This window comes from Trachypithecus francoisi, unplaced genomic scaffold (assembly GCF_009764315.1).
Source record: "Trachypithecus francoisi isolate TF-2019V2 unplaced genomic scaffold, Tfra_2.0 Lachesis_group4, whole genome shotgun sequence".
In the NCBI taxonomy this organism is placed as follows: Eukaryota; Metazoa; Chordata; class Mammalia; order Primates; family Cercopithecidae; genus Trachypithecus; species Trachypithecus francoisi.
Window position 1 is genome coordinate 13,053,488 of NW_022681469.1, and position 6,114 is coordinate 13,059,601.

A 6,114-nucleotide genomic window follows, 5' to 3' on the forward strand; every position below is an offset into this window, starting at 1 on the left:
CACACCCTTTTCTTCTGATTACTTTTCCTAATGAACATAAAAGTGGAAATTAACACAAAATGATTCTTGACATTTATGTTCTTCTCAGGTGTTAATATATCACACAGGAAATTAATGATCTAGAATCATCATAGATTTTTTAAAAATGTTCATCAAAAGTTATTTATTTTGTGATTGCATAACACATTGTTCATACAGCTAAATATATTTTATTGCATTCAATTTTAACAGCCATTCAACAAAATTGTAAACAGTACCTCCTAGAAATCAGGTATTAGAAATATAACAATAAATAAGGCAAAAATCCCTGCCTTTGAAAATTATCTTTGTCTTTCTAGAATATTAAAAAAGACTACATTTGAATATCATATATGCATTCAAACATCGGCAGGGTGTCTGGGAGATCAGTAATTACTGAATTGAATTGAGTTATTGAAACCATAGTCATAATTTTCCCTTTAAGTCCCAAAACATGTGCAATATTAGCCAGTGAAAATAGTCTAAAATGTGACATTCCAAATAGTGTTTTAATGCTGAAAAAAAAAAAGCCAAAAGATTAGCTTTAAAATCTTGAATGCATATTAAGTCAAATTAAGAAACACAAAATGATTATCTAATCTGAACATTTTAAAAATAAACCATTTAGGTTTGTATAAAATATTCACTACTTTTGTATTTATCAAATTGTTTCAGGGGAATCATTACAAATGCTCACATGAATGTTGGAATTTAACAATATTGAAAAGATTTTCCCTGAAACATTTGTTGTACTGAATGCCATAGTAATAGTATTAGAGCAATTCAGAGCAAAGCTGTGAAACCAAAAGTTATAATTGAGCTCTATGTCACACACATAATCTCACATACTCATGCCTTATCCTATTAGGAAAATAAAAAAAATTCACAATTACGCTATGTAGTACGGTATAGGAATTCAAATAGGAAAAAAAACAGAAAGATATCTTTCTAGACTATGATAGAAAAACTGCAACTTTGTTATTTTCTTTTTATCTTTCTTATTTGTTGAATGCAGTCATGTAGGTGAGACTTACTTTAGAATTTAATTTTTTGAGACATCCTTAATTTCTCCTTAAGTAGGAGAAACTAGAAGGCCAAAGAGGTTACTAGGAAAATAAAGCAAAGAAAAGCTGTTTAGGCCAATGTGTTCAGATGGATAGTTTTCAGAAAGACAATAACCTCCCACCATTACCATGAAAAATGTATACTTGGACGTTCTGTTCCTTTTGGATTTGGATGCACAGCTTGCTCTTACCAATGGAATATTAGAAGACTTGACTCAGCAAAGATTTGAAATGTGCCTATACTTTTGGGATCTGGCATCTCTGTTATTGTTATGAGAACTTACTTTGGACTAACTCACTGGTTAAAGGAAGAAGATGAGATACACACGTAGTGGAGGCAGGCTACCCAGCCAAACCCAGGTCAGAGTTAAAGAAATGCTTACTTTTGTATGCTGCTAAGATTTTTGTGGTTGTTTGTTATGCCTCCTTATTGTGGCATAACTAATACGGTAAACGAGGAAGGATTTTTGAGGATGATATGAAAAATATCCAAGAAGTGAACCTTAGGGAGTGCCTAAAAGACCAATTATTAGTATTTTTGTGTTTTTCTAAGCCAGCAAAGAAAGTTCCCTGGGACCCAATAGTGGTTGAGCCTAGTTAAGCAAGTGGGAGGTGAGAGATCAAACTGCCAAACTGTAATGGAAATAAAAATCACCTAGGGGAGCTGAATAGCATGCTTCCAAGGTCTCTGGTTTCCAGACTCCGGTTTAGTAAATCTGAGACAGAGCCTTAAAATCTGATTTTAACCATAATTCCAGGTGAAATAGACTCAGGTAGCCCTGAGATCTCCAGGAACATGGATGTCAAGATTTAACTTCCAAATCCTTTAAATGAAGATATGACTTTACTTGCAATGTTCTTAAGAGCTTGGTACAAACAAGATACTCCGTGTTTCAGGAACTTGTGATCCTGGTTCTAGTCACATTTATCATGATAGACAGGTAACTATTACGTGAATTTCTGGGTTATCTGCCATGGGGGATAAAAGTGAATCATAAGATATCATTCATGCCCCTAAAAGAGTAAATAGTGAGTAGGGTGAGTGTGAGTGAGTGAAAAATGTAACCGATGGAAAGGACAGTAACAGTATTCCAGTAATCCAGATACAATAAGTATCCATGTGCACTGAATAAATTAATAATTATTCTCTTTACAAAATGTTTGTAATGTCTTAATAATCTTAACGATAACAATCGTAGCAATAGAAAAGCCATGTAGTGGATACAGTTGATATATATGATATATTTTAATACTAAAAACAAACAAACCCCCATGGGGTAGGTCCCACTTTTACTTGGATTTTCTAGTGCAGAAACTATGGATAAAAAAGTTGTGTCACTCCCCCACATTCACGTAACTTAAGTGAAGTCTAGTTGGGATTCAAACCCAGTGTGCCTCTGGCATTGACGGTCCCAACCACAACAGTCTGGGACCCCTTATCTATAAGAACAAGTGTCAGGACCAGGCAGCTTTCCTTGTTAACTGGGAGCATGGTGCTATGGATGAACAGACAGTTCTTCTTTGAAGAGTTAATAAAACTCTCACAAATAGACTTTACAATTTCTAAGAGTTGCATTTGTCTTAAAAATGTTACTATAAATTTAGTGGTAAAGCTAACTACAAAAATAATGTAAGCATTTTAACATAGATTTTAAATATAATAGGCATATGTTTATTTACAAGTCTAAGCACTTAGAATCATTTAAAAATAAATTGTAAAAATGGTTTGAAAAACAGCCACTATTTATATTTTAAACCTCTCTATTAAAACAACTAATAGATGATTTGCTTTTTTATTCCCCCTGTGGTGAAGGTGTGATCTGCTGGCAAAACAGAGCATGTCTGGTTAAGGCATCACAGCAGACCCATCTGGCTAAATCCTAATGGACACATCAAAAATGATTCTGTCTGAGGCTATTTTATGTGATGAAAATCTCATAAATTTAATGAAACAGAGACAATTTACTACTGAACAGGAAAGTCATCAGATATATGTTCTGAAAGAAAAACTCTGAAAGGGAAAGTGGTAGAAGGAGCAATCAGGGGACCATGATGGATATTTCCAAAACAACTGCTGTATCTGACTCTCTGGTGTCTGCACTTTCAGTTGTTACAAATCCTGTTGGTAAGCAATTTTGCCACATGGTCTTTAAAAGATGAACAGAGATATTCAAGTCTGTAAGTAAAAGATTTGGATGCATTTGATTATTGTCTGCTGCCTTGTAATATATTTTGAAGAAGAAATGTGTTGCCTGTTTTGAAATTTGGTTGGCTAATTTCTCATGTCACTAAATATTTAGGGCTTGTGCAAGTTTTATTATTCCTTCATTAGAAGGCATACTTGGAGAAGTGTTTAACATATGCAGAATGGCAGCAAATACTTAATGTATTTCTAAAAATATTATATACTCTTAATGAATTATTAAAATATAAAATTGGTTTGAGACATAAACTACCTAAAATACATTTATTCTGAACTATATTCTAAACTATATTTGAACTATCCCTGATGTACCTTACATGCTAAGTTTGTTTTTCCAGTCTTTGTGTTATTTACAATAAAGAACCTCTATTCAGTGGTATGCTGATAAATGTTTTAAAAATGGCCCTACCTGTAGCACTTACCAATTTCTGTGGTGTAAATACTCCCACCGTGGTTAATTTTAAACTACCAGTGCTGCCAACTGGCTTGAAACATTCTGGAATATTTAACAATTGGCTCTGTCTAGCAGATTCCACTTGGTTTCAGTATCCCACTGTGAAACTCCAGAAATGTCCTTTTAAATCTTTAACAGGCTGCTTCTTGGATTTAAATATAAAGAATCATCTATGGTAATAACATTTCATTTTTCAAATGCCCATGTTCTTTTGTAACCATTTGCATAGTCAATGGAAATTCCAATATTGAAATGGATCTATCAATGCAGTGTTTATGAGAAACATTTAGTGCTGGAATTAGAAGTGTAAACCACCGTGTCTGGCCTCAAATTTTCTTTTAATAAAAGTGGTATTCATCAAACAGTAATACAAAATGGATCAAAAGTAACCCATAAATGGAATAACTTATACTGTCGAGTAAGAAGTTATTTACTTATTTTCTAGAAATGTCTAGTTCATCACTAATGAATGTGCATTGCTTATATAGATTGTTACCATAGTAATTAGTACAAATAATAATTCAGTGAACTTCCTGGAAAGCTTTTGCTGCTAATCCTTTTGATGACATGTGATTACTTCCATGTAATAGATTCCATAAGTGAAATACTATGCCAGAAGAAATTGTACCGCTACTCTCAAAAAATGTTTCTAAAATCTGATCACTTCATTCCATCCCCAGTCCTAATAGCTTGGGCCAAAGCACTGTCAGTTTTCCTGAGGATTTTTACAATAGTCTCTGAAATGTGCCGTTTCCATGTTTGTTGCTGAATCCTCCAATTTGCTCATTTAGAGTGATCTTTTAAAAATGGAAGTTTGAGCATAATACTTCATATCTTTTCAGAGTTTTGACCCTCAAGTGACTTCTCACTATATGTATATTAAAACCAAAATTTTTACAATGTTTTAATGGCTTATAACTAAACTTTTTCTGTCTAAATATATCCCTTAGAACTGAAGAAAAAAACACAAAACATTTCACTCATCATATTTTAGGAACTCACCACCTTACTCTTGCTCTGCTTCTCTAGGCACATGGCTGCCTCAGGACTTTTTCCCTTGTTTTTTCCTCAGCCCGAAATGCTCTTTACTTAGAATTATGTATGACTCAGATTTTCGCCTACCACATTCTAACTCAAAATCACCTTCTTAGTGATTGGAAGTTGCATTACTTTCATTCTCACATTCCCTAACCTCCTTTATTATTTTATTTTTCTCCTTACACTTTGTATAATTTGATATATTGTACATTTTATTTTTTACCTTATTATTACTTGTCTCCCATGGCTAGAAGGTAAATAAAATAAAAAGTGTTTTCTCATTAATGCATTTCCAGTTAGTAAGTGCTGGACAAATATTTGTGGAATAAATTCATAAATTGATTCCTCACAAAATTTTCCCAGGAAAAAAATACAAAAATTAGATGGGCATGGTGGTGTGAGCCTATAATCCAGCTATTGGGGAGGCTGAGGCGGGAGAATCCCTTGAACCCGGGAGAAGGAGATTGCAGTGAGCCGAGATCGCACCACTGCACTCCAGCCTGGTGACAAAGCGAGACTCCACCTCAAAAACAACAACAACAACAACAACAACAAATATTTTTCATTGTATCATTAAATAACTTATTTCTGAAGTACCACACTGAAAGTTATATTGTTCTAATTTTTGGTTAGAATATTTAAACCAAGCAACCTAAAAAATAGTTGGTTACAAATATAACCAGGAAAAAAATAGAATATTTACAAGTCTTCTCATTACCCTCCTCTCATTGTTTACCTCTAACTACTGTGTGGAGAGAGACATCATCAAAATGGTGGAAGAGTCAAAGAAGGTTGTTGTATACTGATAAAAGTTTCAGCTCATCAGAAAGACATAATACTTATATGACCACCAAATAAGTGAGCCCCAAAATAGATGAAGCAAATGTTGACAAAACTTCAGAGGAAAATAGTCCTATAATAATAATTGGCAATTTTATGAAAAACTTTCAAAAATGGATAGAACAACTTGACAGAAGATTAATAAGGAAATACAGGGCTTGAAACACTACGAACCAATGAAGTCTAACAGACACACATAGAGCATTGCACATAAAACAACAGAATATACATTTTTCTCATGTGCACATGTAACATTGTCACAAATAGACCATATGTTAGGTACAAAACAAGTCACAGTAAATTTTAAAATGACTGAAATAATAAAAAATATTTCCCCTAATCACAGTGGAATGAAGCTAGAAACAAATAGCAGAAAAATAGTTAAGTTTTCCCAATTTGTCATGTCTGTTCAATAGAGAAAGGGTAGGATTTTCAACCAATAGTGTCGGAACTACTGGTTTCCCAATGCAAAAGAATAAAGTTGGTTTCCTACCTCA